Source organism: Solenopsis invicta, chromosome 8 (genome assembly GCF_016802725.1).
Source record: "Solenopsis invicta isolate M01_SB chromosome 8, UNIL_Sinv_3.0, whole genome shotgun sequence".
Lineage (NCBI taxonomy): Eukaryota > Metazoa > Arthropoda > Insecta > Hymenoptera > Formicidae > Solenopsis > Solenopsis invicta.
Window position 1 is genome coordinate 20,780,042 of NC_052671.1, and position 16,297 is coordinate 20,796,338.

Genomic DNA, 16,297 nt, shown 5'->3' on the forward strand with positions numbered 1-16,297 from the left:
CTTACTACGGTATCGACTCACGGCCTGGGGTGTGGAGTTCCGCGCCTCTACCAAGGGCTCTTGGCGTGAGTCGATCACCACCGCCGAACATCGCGGTATTAACCGCTCGCGACGGGAATCCCCGCTCCGCGTACACTCGCACCGAGCGCGCGTCACTTACGGCCGTGGCCCCGGCCTTCAGCAAGGCCACGGTCCGCGCGCGTCAACACCGGCTCCGAGTTCCCGGAAAACTCGAGGCCGGAATTCCGCGAACTCAGCCGCGACAATAGCGCGATCCGGACAATTGTAAATACCGTTCGTTACGTCCGCGCGCTCCGTTTTCTCGTCCGTCCGTCCGCGCGTAGCCCTTAAGTTTTGTTGGGTCCGTCCGAGCGTCATCGTCATCCGTCCGTCCGCGCGTCGTGGCCAAGCCACTCCACATGTATATAGTCAGTACGTAATAAACGCACTATTGTATTTACCACCTAAAGCAATACACGTCTAGTTCTCTTGGCGACCTCCCTCCGCGTCCTGGTCCGTCCGCAGTCACGCACCGCCCCGTGCGCGGAAAAAGACGGGGACAACTCTATGATTATTAGGCACCAGAGTTTTTAGAAAGAGAACAAAAAAGCTATTGAGATTTAAATGAAACAATCGGCTATATTTTCTCTTCACCTTAACGAGAAAATACACCTGGTCCAACGACCCGGCTTCCGAAAGCCGTTTGCTCATTTATTCTATACTCGAGCTTTTAAGAAATGCTTTTCTCTGAGGGAAGGATAACCTCGGCTACAGGCTGTGGTACAGGGAGAAGAATTTCTGCCCTTTTTATGCCTGTCTCGTTCTGCGTGGTATGATGTTTCATGAAGGCCAGGATCTCTCTCAGAACCTCAGTCAAAGTTTCGCCGAACTCTACTTGCCGAGGGGACGAAGACGATCGCTGGAAAGAGTCTTGCGCAGTGCTTTGTAAACGTGAGCTTGAAGACCTAACCTTAATCAGTCGAGTTCGTGATTTTTTTTTATCCTTATGTTTTCTCGAATAGCGGAGATGGTCTGAGTGACTCCTATGATGATGTAATTGTTTTTCCTTCGACATTCTGTGTCGAGAAATTTCAAATCTAAGAAACAAAATAGATAACTTAATCTTTGTACCGTTAGTTTGCGCAACAAAAACAGAATGTAGTTAGCGCCAGGAGCGGCGCCGGTGTCGGCGCATGCCATAAGACCACGTGACACGTGACCCCTCTGCCGTCCTAAAAATTTGTCTAAAACTGTTGGGGTAGCGCACGCAGAGACTACATTATTATCTATCCGAATGAAACATCCTAGACATAATCACTGGCTGGATATTGTAATCCATGTGGTTACAGTAATTCCGCCGGAAATTATTACATATGACGGATCACATACATGTAGTCAGTGTACTGCAAATACTACAGTTGTCAACTTTTTGTACTATTCTGTAATACGATTATACGCCATGCCACAGAATGGATCACACGCGTGTAATTATTGTACTAATGCCGCACTCATGTTGCCCATGTGACAGGTTTCCTAACCTGAATGGCCATCAATCTCGATTCGTGAGGCAGACAATTTTTCTTATCGAATTTGTTTATTTTGTGCAAAAACGCATTGAGTGAGTCTATAAATAAATACGTACAGTTAAAAATATACATTTTGCATTAACTAGAGTCAATATTATACTCTTACGAATACTACCTATCAAATTTTTCAAATGTTTATAATTGACAAAGTGTACATAAAACAAAACTAATTAGACCAAATGCGCGTTATTAAATCAGTTTTTGTCTTCCTACCTAATGCATATCTTACTTTTTTCAGGGAAAATGTGCACTTCCTTAAATCTGCCTCCAAGTTATAATTTTTTAACTCTAGCGTTATTGCAATGAATATTTTGAATAAATTGACGTTTCAAACAAGTAAGTATCAAAAGATTGAATGAAGAATATAAGAATGATCCCATACAGCACAGAAAATTCTAGCAATGTTGCAGCAATGTTGCAATGTTGCAGATTGCAATGCAATATTACAGAGACATTGCAGAAACATAGATTAACAATATGCCAACATTACATGGCATATGCTAGTAATATTCTGGAAATATTGCAATATCATAATTTTTTAATAAAGTAGTGGCAATAAAAAACCAAAGCAGAATATTCGCGTATAATAATATATTAATTTAACTCATCTATAATTATTTATCCACATTTAGCAAACTAAGGTCGGGCGACGTTACTCAATTTTTCACTGAATCTTTACATTTTCTAACAGTACAAACGTCCATATATCGACTGTAAATCGACTCATCCAAGTCAAGCTTTCAAAGTTGACTGCAACTCGACTAGACGTCTACAGACATCCTTCCAATGTTGACTCTAAGATGTTTAGAAAAAGGCATGCGGTCCCGTGGTGCTGTGTGCATCATAGTATTGTTGAGAAATATGAATATTGATATCAATAGACAAAATAGGTTTATACAGGGTGTTTGATAATGGTTGTCCCCACGTTTTACCATAAAAGCACGCATTTGTAATTTTTAATATAATAATATGTTAAAAGTATATATCCGTCGGTAAATTATGCTCTTATGGTAAAACGTGGGGACAACCATTATCGAACACCCTGTATATGAAAAAACCTCGATTTACATCCCAATGAAAAAACAATATTTTTTTATTATTTTTTTTTAACAAAAATTTTTTCATATTTAATTTAATTATTGTATTCTATTAATATATATTTTCTAATTGCATTCTTATTTAAACAAATAACAGAAAAGTTATTCCAGATGCTATTTTGCATTTGAAATTAGTAAAAAAAATTGTAATTTTATATTTGTTTATATAAATACTGTGTTTTAATTATACATATTTTATTTTTTCGATAACGTATATTGACCTGATCTACCAGTTATATACATATATCAGCATAAAGTGTTCACAAGTCATCATGAGGGATCAGTTCGCAGCGATTATGGAGGTCAAGCAACGTTCACCGAAGTTGCGACTTGGATGGGTGACCGCTTGAAAATTTCCCAAAAAATATTCTCGAGATTTTTTTGCAAAAAAAGTTTTTTAAAATGTTACACAAATTTTGTTTTGTTCATTGAAATTATGTGGTGTAATAATATTTATGTGAATATTTTGGAAAAATGGGATGTTCCAATGCAATATTTTAAAAAGCGGACATTTTAATGTTGCTGCAAACTTCCAGCAATGTTGCAGTAATGTTTCGCAATCAACATGCAATATTTAATAATCATTCTGCAATGTTCCTGCAATATCTCTGTGCTGTATGGGATTCTAATGCTTGTTATACGTGTAAGAGTGGAATTCACACTCTTATTAAATTCTGCTTGGGATGGAAAATGAAGTCCCTCGATGTGTCTATAAAACGAGGTTTTATTTTAAAAAGAAAGTAACATCATGGACAGTTTCCTTTTTAACTTATCAATGCGGTAGCGCCGTGCCTATGAGACAACGCAGTGCTCCGCATTTCACATCTCGGTTCACATATCTTACAAACCTATAAAACGAGGAATCGAAAGCACTGCTCTTTCTTACTTAAGTTGTTTCTCTTTCCGTAAATTGGCAGTATGTTGAATGATCGTACCGTTCCTTCTCAATCATTCTCCAAAATTTTTGAGTCATCTCTGACTCTCTCTCTCTCTTTCTCTCTCTCTCTCTCTCTCTCTCTCTCTCTCTCTCTCTCTCTCTCTCTCTCTCTCCTTCTTCGCCTCTTGTCACATGCTGTCCCCTTTTCGGATAGGCGGCCGGTCGGCATTCCTCGAATTACCACGGATTTTAAAAAGGAGATGGTTTTCCAACCTCTATTTTTACATACGTTTAATTTTACAAGTTGAGTTTTAAAGGCCTCAATGCTGCGTATTCTCTCTGATTTCAGAAATTTGTAATTAATAAATAAGACAAATATACATTTTGAATTTTGTTTATTAAAGTTAATAAAGTTAAGTATAATTTTTACAATGTATATGAAGTTCACTAAACTAGTTAAAATAATACATGATATGATTGAATGTACTTGTTATGTTACAAAATGAATGTTAATTGTAATTGAATAAAATGTGTGTTAATCTCGCTGTGTTACCTGATATTTAATAATATTTCTGAGCCTCTTATAAAAGGTATTCTTTCTTATAAGAGATTATAATTTATCTTTTTAATTTAACGCAGCAAGTATATTTAATATCATGTATTATTTTAATTAGTTCAATGCATAAACTCTATATACATTGTAAATGTTACATTTAACTTTGTTAACTTTAATAAATAAGATTCAAAATGCACTTACCTTACTTATTAATTAGTCCAGTTACAAATTTCTAAAACCAGAGAGAACGTGCAGTGTTGAGGCCTTTAAGATTCAACTTGTAAAATTAAACATACAACAGGCATCAGAATCATTTTTATATCTTTATTCAATCATTTGATACTTGTTTCAAACATTAGTTCATTCAAAATATACATTTACTTTCAAGGCTTTATTCCCGTATACGGCACATAACTTCTTGTGTACTTGCGATGCGTTCTTGCCTTTTCGGAAATAATACAATAAAAGTCTGAAATGCGCGTCTTATTGTTCCATTTTTTAATTGGGATAAAAACGAAACTAAATAACTAATCGATAGAAATTTTTTACTAAATTAGAGGCGGAAGTCCAAATAACAAGAAAACAATATAGGTTAGATACTTGAACACGTTGACAAAACAAAAGAATGTGCTAAGACCATCTACGTTGACAAAATCCGCAATCACTTACAAAGTTGCCAACTCAATAATATACATTTGTGCATATTTTTATTAAATGTCTAACAGGCTATCAAATATTACAGTTAACCTGTGTTATATTTAACTTGTAAGATTTTATAGTCTGTATTATGTAAAAATAATTGTCCTGTAATCTATATACTACGTTTCCTGTAATCCTTGTATTACTTTTCCTATAATAAGTCGATTACAGTGCAAAAATATTACACAAAATCCAATAATATTTACATGGTGGTTATTGTAACATGTGGTTATTGTAATATTTTTGTGTGATCGTAATATTTATATTACATGTATTGCAATACATGGCCAGTGATTTTTTTCGTAAGGGTAGTATAGCTGTAGCGTTTGCAGTTCAAGTGCGGAAAATTAAGATTTATCAATGGTGTGTCTCAGATCTGTTGTGTGTGCACGCGTTTCAATTTTCAATCATGCTGCAAATTAGTATGTTTGACCCTGTAACTAAAAATACGTACATTATCAATGTAAGTAAAGAAGATGCAAAAAAAGCAAACAAAAGAAAACAAATTAACTTTATCTTGTTTCCATATTGTGTAGTACGTATTCTCATATTGTACGAAGTCTGTAAAAATGTAAAGATCTTTCAAAAAATCTTTACAATGTTTTTGTAGGCTTTTGTGTTGAGAATTAGTACTACACAATATGAGAACAAGATAAAGTTAATTTTTTTTATTATTGTCAAAACAACTGATTTTTAAATAACAATATGAAAATAGATATTTCGCAATATTGCATATTTTAAAAATAAGATAAATACTTTCAGCATTATCTTTGCAATATTTCATGAAACAATGCTGCATTATTATAGCAAAATACTTCATGAAATGTTCCAATCTTTCAATGTAACATTGCTACATTTTTTATGGTGAGGATATATAACATTTTAAAATTCAAGTATTTTATCGTATATGTATAATAGTACATATATAAAACAAATTGTGTGTAATAATACTAATATAATACCGAAAATGTGATTTGAAATGTTTATTACGTAATGATGGTACTATGCGTTCAACAAAACCTTCAATTCGATTATAAGGTTGATTTTTAATAGAAAGAGCTTGTATTAAAAGATTTTCATCTTCATCGTCATATAAGTAAACCAGCGGTTCTAAAAATTTAAACGCGCATATTAATGCTACTATTATCTTTTTTCTAGTCAAATTCATTTTTATCGTCTTATTTGTTACACGCGACTTTCTATTAGTTCGTAGCGTTTGTAGCACCACTTTGACCGCATCTGAGAGTAGCGTTTGCAACGTTGTTAGTGTTCATTGACCAGTTCAATGGAAGCGTTGGAATAAATGCGTTTGAAGCATTCAGTAAGGTTGCTTTGACCTGAACGCACCCACAATGTCATTCCCATCAGTTCGAAAGCCGTATAACACACATTTGAAGGTAAACGCTCAGTTCATGCATTTGATTTTTTTTTATTACGTAATTGTGGCGAAAAAGTTAATTCTGAATCTTTTTGACTTTCCATTTACTATCTTCTAGATTTTACTTTTTTATGACTATTTCTTTTTTTCAATTTTGTTTAGTGCAATTACTATAATATGATTTGAAATATGATAATTAATATAATTTGAGCGCGTAGCGCTTATGAGAAATTAAATACGTACAGTCAACGCGATTCATGCAGTTGCCTTACTGATTTATTATGATCGATCAACCGATATTTTCTTTTGCTTTTACAAGATTGGGTTGACGCTACGCAGACTAACTGAGTTTACTATTTTTACTTTTTTTATCAACAATCATTTCTCTGCGTTTTGAGAAAACTGTGGTATGCTGCACTCATACAGTGATACATAACATACTGAAAAACATTAACAATTATAGTATTTTTACTCGTTTCCAACACTTTTAGTCTTTCAATGACTATTATGTAGTACTATAGTAAACATTCATGCAGTTAACCATTACAAATTTCATAAGAATTATTACGAATATAATAACAAATATCAGAAATCAACGTTTATTTCTCGCTCTTGTATTGGATCAATATTATATCCCCGGAAAAAAATTTTTATATATATGAACATATTTTATATATAGTCATATATAATTACATATAAATATATGTATATGAAAATTATATAATGCTTATATACAATTATATATAATGATTAAACTTAATTTTACATAATCATTATATATAATGCATATAACAAATTTTTTCGCTGGTTATTCTGTAATTAATAGGATAATAATTCTGGTGCAATATTTTAACAAAAAAGTTTTCTTTATTCTTAACAGTTTCTTCTCTAACAGTTTTTTTTTCTATTTTTATTGTAACGTTGCAAGACTGTTGCTGCAACTGATGCTGTATGGGTAGCAACGCGTTTCAATTAAACATATACACATTGCACCGTAACATTACTGTAGTCTTACATTGTAATTTTGCAGGCGGGACATTTGATGCAAGTTTCCAATAACATTGTAGAAACATTTTGCAACGTCTCTGCAAAATTACAATGTTTCAATGTGAAGTTTATGCAATGTTTCTATAATCTTTTGTACTGTATGGGTAGTTGATTAACTGTAAGGGCCAAAGATTAAGTTGTATGCTTAATAAATACTCTTCTTTAATATATATGTATATAGAGGAGAAGAGGATAATATGGTACCCATTTTCATTTTATTGAATAATTTTGTTTATAATTAACATTTTCTATTGAAACTTGAATGATTACATTCGTCAAAATGTTGTTTGACAGATTCAACACTCAAGGTAATGACATATTTATTTTTTAGGGCGTGATTTAAAAAAATCTAATGCACTGCGTAATCGGTGGAAGAAAAAAAAATGGTTGTAATTGGCTATCCATAAAAATAATTAAAAAAAAGTTTAGTTTAAAAGAAACACAATACCTTGTAACAAAATTATATATTTTTAATTTTCTATTGTTCAGAATTTTCCTGATTTAGGATCTTCCTGCGTTCAGAATCTTTAGAAATATTATTAAAAATTTCATTAGAAATATTATTTTATCTCTGTTTAACATTAAACAACAAGCACAAAATGATGTCTCTAATGTTTCTAAACACCGCCCTCTAGAATGATAAATAATCAATTTATCGAAGAAATATTTCGATGTAAAAAAAATTTTACTTAAAAAACTATATTAACAAAATTCCAAACTTGTTATTGTTTTAACTTTATATAACTCGAAATGTCTACAGCTGAATAAAAATCAAATGCACATGAAATGTGAAAGGTTGAAACTTTTTTGAAAGCTTTCTACAACAACCGGTGCTGTTGTTGTAGAATTTATCAATATTATAGTTGAAGATTTCGTAGTCATTATTTGTATTTACGGAGAGATATACGATTTTACGCAACAATGATTTTATGTTTCAATTCTACAAGAAAAATATGAAAGAGCACTACAAATGTAAGCAAAATAAAAATTTTAAGGAGCTACAAACAGATAAAATAATCTAATATAGTATCGATATACTTACTATTTTGTTTAAACTATGTAATTTACAAGAGAAAATCGTGCAAATTTATATTTGCGCTTTTCAAGAATTCGTTTCTAATAGATTTTATATAGAAAAAAGCTATGAATTTATGAACCATGGGTTTTTATTTCTTTAACTATTCAATCTAAGTAGACCTTTTTTTATCAGTATTAATACAGTGCAATGTTTAGTTTTTAAGAAATAAGGGAGTACCGCTTTAAAGAAAGCTACGTCAAGTAACTTTCTTCTATATACAAAATTGCACTGTACAAATGTTAAAATATTTGCTGTTATTCTTTTAGAAAAATTATAATTATAATTATAGTTTCTCTAAACCAGTAAAATGTTTTGTAAAAATACGGTACATATATTTTATATATATAAAAAATTATATTCCTAGTGCTCCTATAGTATGGTTTACGCACGCATATGTGGTACACATGAATAGCCATACACATTCATATACGTACGAGGCCTATACATGTAATATTATTAGACTTTTTCTCACAAGCAGTGATAAATGGCCGAGATCAAAGGTTCCGACGCGTGTAGTCATTTTACACGCGTGTAACACACATATCTAGCGAAAAAGAGACGACGACTGCATACAGTTTGCGTACTAGTGACGATGTATATAAGTATAAATGTATTTGTGCGAGCCAGCGAGCTGTTCCAGCTAACTAGTACGAGGGTGAAGACGTTTCGGCTCCTTCCCCAAGCAGAGAAAGAAAATCGTCTGGTTCTAATTCTATAATTCTATATATGGATCGTAACACTAACGTTATTATTATAAATGTCTCTTTCAAATATTTATTCTATATAATTAAATTCATATCATTTTTGGATTTTAAATAATTATTGATAAATAAATTTTTATTATGTTATAAAATTTAACGCTATTATGTGTATATTATAAAAACATTTACGTAATTTCTTAAAGAAATAATAAAAATATATTTGTTAAAAAAGGATTTAGAAATTTTAAAATAAAATTCAAATAACAAATTAAAATGTAGGCAATACAAAATAAAAATATGTAGTTTATGAAATTTTTGTTAACAAATAATAGGTATTTTATCTTTTAATAATTGAATAATTTATTTTTTAAAATACATGTAGGATATGTGTGTGCGTGCGCGTGTACAGTTTTATTTTAATTGCACATTTTAAGTCATAATAGTTTACGAATATTATGTACTTTATTTTCTGGCACATAACAATATGTTAAATATGACATAAACCATAAACCATAAACTCGGAAATTATTAACTTTTTGATAATCATACTCGTAATATTTTTATTTTATTACAGAATAATAAGATAAATGATTTCACAAATAATCATTAGAACGCATCAACTAATGACGAAAAATATTACGAATAGCCATTATATTTATAAAGACCATGCTATCACCTTTTTCTTTAAAAATCCTCGACATTATTTCTTTTGTCATTTTCAATCTGGACATGATATCGAAAATCTACCGGTAGTATATTAGTTCCGCATCGGCACTTGACATATTTCTTTCGTTAATTTCATTACGAACATGACACCGAAAATCTAACGGTAATATACTGAATCAGTATTGTTATTAATACCGTTCTATATATTGGCTATAATATTATTATTTCAATGTTCATCCAGTACAGAACTAATAGTAAAATATAAAACTAATTTTTCGGTACAAAACCAGTTCCTCGCCAGGGATTATCAATACTGATTTAATTTATTCTATTCTCATTTAAAATTGGTCGTCTAAAGACTGTTTAGAAAATATTTAAGAAAGAGGGACACTGTCTTTGCATTTTTATCACGAAAAATTTATTATTGATTTATTATATGACGATAATTTTATTACCTTCCATATTTTGAAAAATATATGTGAGGGTATAGTAAAATATATTATTCGGCCTGTATATGTATTGAAATTGTTTTTAACTAGGACTTTATATTTATTATAAAAACGTTTTCAAATTTTAAAACAGTGAATGGTACATGTATTTTGAAAAATAAATTTTTAAAAAATCAAAACAAACCGTTATAAAACTTTTGGAACTTTACTGAAAATATATATAATTAATATATTATTTATATTAATTATATGTTTAAAAATGTAAAAATCGATTTTCTTTGAAGAAATATTTGATTATATCTTCATACATATAAAAGAACTTATAAAGAAGAAATACATATTCTTTAATTTAATTTATATTATAATTATATTCAAAACTTATCAAAATCGGAAGGCATTTTCCTTTTTGTTGTTAGAAAGAATTTAATTTAGAAGTGAAAATTTATAAACATTCTAAAATAATTGTTATCGTTATTTATTTTTTTCTTTTTTTATATTCTGACATTGAATATTGTTGTTTTTTTCCTTTTTTTTGTACGGGTTTTGTACTTAGACTCATGTTTCGAAAACGATGTCTCTTCGCTCGTTCTTCGAGGATATATCTCGTACTAAGACGCTGTTCGACACTTTTTGTTAAGCATGTTTTAATGTGGTACGTTTGCGTAAGCTGATATCGCAAATACATCCCGTAAGATCTTAATTTATTGATTTATGTTGCGTTAAGTTTGTGATATGATTTGCTATTTAATTGTTTCGATTTTATAGATTCAAACATTGTACTGAAGATGACTAGTTATTAAACAGTCGAAACATTTACTTTATTTACATTGGTATTTATTTTGTATTGGCGCACAACACCCTGCACGGCCCTGAAGCTCTTCCTGTCTCATTTGGATTGAAATAATTTTGATTCGAGTAATTTTCTCTTGTAATTTTAGAAAATATTTACTGCTAAACTATTTTCAAGATAATCAGATTTTTTAATCTAAGAAAACAATTTAATTAAGTTTAATAATATTATTAGTTTATTTGTAAAATCATGATTTAAATAAAAAATGTAAAAATACAAAATTTGTATATTTAAGATAATATGCCTTTTTATTTAAAAGTAAATATTTTTATTTAAAACAAAGAAATGCAATTAAATATATGGCTTTAATGTATTTCTTTCATTAAAAAAAATTTTTCTGTTAGTGTACGTACACATTAACTTACACACATCTTTTTTATAATTTATCATCTACTTTTCCATAATAAACCGTGAAACAAAATTTAATAAAATTTAATAAAAATGTAATATGAGGTTAATATAATTTATTATGTTTTATTAAAACATAATAAAGTATTAGTAGTATTTTCATAAGGATTTCTATTAAAATATAAATGTTATAATATATGGTAATTTAGACCATATAAAATACCAAATTAAGTTATACATAGTGTTGTATATAGTATCTTATTAAATATTTTCTATTGATACATTTAATGAGAGATTAAACCAAACATCCGTATTAAATTAGGTATATAAAATTCTGTATTAAATGTCTTTATATGGAATTTTTTTAGGTCTACCCATAGTATATTTTGTCTTAATACATTTTTTATCTCAATATGATCATATAACAAAGTATTGTTTGACAAAATTTGAGTGTTGTATTGAAAAGTTTGCACAAAAGCTGTGATTAAAGTTTTTTTGTCATATTAGTATATTTAATTATAAATTTTTTTTCTTGTATATGTATACGGGAAAATTGTTATCTAACCCTCACTATAATTAAAGCGCTTTGTTAGGACTATTTAAATCCTCTTATATTGAAAATTTATTAAGATTTAATTACAAATTGAACTTGTATAATGTTAAAAACTTTTAAGATTGAATTATAAATTGGACTTGATAAATTTTATTAAAATTTACATATGGATCTTATATAAATTTATAAGACTGTTATAAACTCGATCTTTATTTACAACATATCAACTTTTTTTTTGTTAAAAATGTTTTCTAAGAAATTAGGTTTTATTAAAGAAGAAAGTGGATCATAAATTCTTTTTATTATACGAAAATTTTAGATTTACCTATTTACATTTATATTTTTCATTTTCTTGCCGGAACACAATTTTTCACGATACGACGCTAATATTAAAGAACGATTTGATGCTATAAAATTTTTAATTTTTTAAAAATGAACTCATTTTGTATTTGTATAAAATTTTTCAATTATGAATAGAACATTTTTTTCGAATACTGGCACACGTGATTTGTACATTTAAAATAATACGAAAATATAAAATATTTTAAGAAAATATATTTTAAATGTTTGCATTAAAATATTCATAAAAGCAATAAAATTTTAAATGTTCAATATTATACAAAAAAAATAAAAAAAAATCCCTGTAGAAATGTATGCAGTTTTTCTTGATTCCCATCCAGTTATTGTCTACAATTACTATATTCTCATTAGTGGTAAAACAATATTGCTTAGGATATGGAAAAATTTGATAGTTTTGTTTAGTGGCTAAACTTTTTCTGACAAAAATATACGTAGACACCTACTCAGTTATTGTCTAGTATTAACAGATACATTTTCAGACTTGTTTGTTAAACATTTGAATAGTTCATTTATTGTTCTGTTTTTGTTCAGTAAATGAACTCAGATTTTGCGCATTTGTTATGCGCAGTAACTGGAGGCACAGCATTATATCTTGATTGGGATTTTTAGTACATTTACTTTTCAGTTATTAAAGTAGAATAAAACTATCTAACAACATACAAAATGCATGAAATTTTTACTAGGGATATAAATAACTTATGAACATTTAAATGTCTTTTTTTCTTATATTTCTTTGTATAATATTAAAAATTTAAAATTTTATTGCTTTTATAAATGTTTTATTGCAAACGTTTAAAATATATTATTTGCTTAAAATTTTATGTTATTCTCATATTATTTTAGATGTGTAATTCACGTCAGTAATTATGTTAAAAAATGTTCCATTAATAATTGAAGAGTTTCGTGTGAATATCAAATAAGTCCATTTTCAAAAGAATTTAAAATTTTATGGCGCCAAATCATTCTCTAGCAGTTGCGTCATATCGTGAACAGTTATGTTCCGGCAAGAATTAGAAAAAGGAAAATATAAATATAAATAAATAAATGTAAAATTTTCAAAAACTAATCAAATCCAGAGGTTTTTTCTAAACGGATCCTCAAAATATTACTTAAAGCTTAAAATTTTGTTCTGATAATAATTATGTCTGAAGAAAAATAAACATACATTTAATAAACGGGGTTTGAAGACGAAAAGTTTTTAATTCCCTGAAAATTAAACTCATCGAACTTATTTGGTTTTTTCAGCGTGTTCGCACAAACACACGCTCACTAAAAAATATCCTATAGTTAGATATGAAAATACATTGTGGACTTTTGCTATTTATATATACATATTGGCAAGTTTGTATATTAATTAGTTACTTTTTAGAACGTAACAAGTACCGATAAAAAAAATTTACTTTTGTAAAATAATTACAGAAATAATAACATTTTTTATAGACACCTCTTTTAAATAAATATGTATTTTTATTGAATCTAGTACAATTTTTCTTTAATATTACTGATGAGTAATATCATTTCAATTTAAAACTATCCGCAACTAACTATAGTTAAAATATAATTTTAATCAATTATGCACTCTCTCTTTCTATTATTCGCAACAATATATCACTTATCTATGAATTTTTCAATTTCTTGCTCGAAAAATAAAATTTATAAACGATGAATGTTTCAATTATAATGCAAAGTACAACATTTCTTACGTGGTTTGTTCTAAAAATTGATGTGTTTAATAAGAATAAAAGTTGTGGTTAATGGACAAAAACACAACAAAAGTAGGAGCCATTTAAAGCGCGCATACAGCAAAAACACATCACTGCGATCGGCGGCGGCAACGGCGGCGGCGGCGGCGGCAGTGGCGGCAGCGGCGGCGACGATTCCGACCAAAACTCTTCTTCCAGGAATCGTGATATAGCTGCAACGTGAAGCCCTCCTCTTCGTTGCGCTTTTTTTATTTATTCATATCCTCTATGTACGCATTAAATTATACCAGTCGGTCTGTGGAAAGAATATCTGATGGTAGTGTATAAAAGTAGACGCACATAAATTTCCTTCTCTGCAATAAATTTGTGCACCATGTATCTTATACAATACGAAATAAGATTACACAACTATCTTTCACATATTAGAGGAAATTCGCCAAGGCTTGTACCTTGTTTTACTTTTGGTTAATATTTCTTAAACTACAACTAAATATAAAGATTTACAAACGTAAATAGAAATTAGAAAATTTCATTTTTTACCTTTTGTCATTTCTAATAATATATTTTCTATAAATCATTTTCCTTTATAGCATATTATGTGTCTATAAATTCCACCATTAGATATATATATTTCTCTTTTTAAAAATATATTAAGTTTCACGTCGATTTTCTTCAAACGTGTTATTAAGTTACAGAATGTTCTTAAAAAACTAATTTTATTATCTATTATCACTCTATCAGTAAAAGTTCAAACTAAAATTATATCAGTTTATAAAGAATATTTTTTTTTTTTAATTAGATTGAATCAAACGTGTTTCTTATACATTTTTAGATGCTGAAAATGATGCTGCAAGTAAATTTTTGCCAGCACGTCAGATTTTCGAAATAATTGAGATTTTATATATGGAAAAAATAAGCCTGCTAACATTTGCAAAAAAATGGCTCTTTTTGATATTTGAAAATTTTTTAGTAAAATAATTCAACGTTATCTTAAAATTCTGAAATCATGAATATATTCATTTTATAAAAAATACGTTTTTAATTTCGATATCTTACTTTTTAACAAGGTCGATTATTCACTAGGCAGACTAGGCCCCCAAAATCCAAAGGATCCCCATTGCTTGCTTCATAATTATTTTCGAAACTATTTCAAACTAAATTTATTCTGCAATAAATCCTTTTTATGAAATTAAAATAGTATTATATCGACCTTTATTTATTTAAAATAGATATAGACGATTCAACAATTTCAATAAATTTATAACATCAAAATTCAAATTCTATTCTACGGATTCAAAAAGGATAGAATTTCTTGCAATTTTGCGTACAAATGAGTACAAATAATAAAATAATGCATATACTGAACAAATTGTGAAATTAAAAATTTCAGAGTTGAAATAATATCAATTAAAATCGACAATTTTTATGTGTGTAATCTATATCAAGCATGTAAAAATGTCATACATTACAAGTTTATGAAAGAGGTCATTTTCAAAATAAGTCATTATGAAGTAGATTAAGGTCATTGCTAGAAGAAAAAAGAATCGAACGCTTTTCTTCTTGATTTACCAAAATCTTTATCTTTTCATTAAAGATATTGTTAAAAATTTTGCTTGTAAGGAAGCTAGGGAAGTTGTCTTATAAGATATGAAATATTCTTGAGACATCGCAAAACTGTGAGTTATTTATTTTATAATATAAGAAATAAATAACATACCTCGGCTGTCGAAGTGACAGGACGCCCGCACGGAATTCGGAAGATCCAAGTTTGAACCCTGGCTGAGGTGTTATTTTTTCACAATAAAATAATTTATGGTTTTTCCGGAGGCTGGGGGGATATTATACATGCTTCTTATAGCATTAATATTATATTCAAGCTTTATGACTGTCTTCCGATGAATATGCGGCGCGCAGTTTGAGTTGAAAATTGTAAAAATTGTAAAAATAAAAAATTAGTATTCGGCACCAAAAACTGTTGTGATTGACATAGGCCTTCTTGTCTCGTGTTTTAAAAAATAAATATTGGATTGATTATTGGATTTTTGGAATTACTTAAATTATTTATTGGTAGGTTAGTTACACTTAACTCAATTAAAGAGGACATTACACAGAGGGCACTGTAAAATACGAACGTCCTCTTAACTCTTACTCCGGTTGCTTGTTCGCTATGTTTATGAAGAATTTAAGAGTTTTAGCGGGATAGCAAATATTCCGCCTATGATGATACTATATATATATATATATATGTACTTATAATTTGTAGTTTAGGGTTGATACAATACACATGTAATTTAATCTCATAGATTCTGCTAAATATATATTTATATATAGGGTCGAATTTTAACTTCA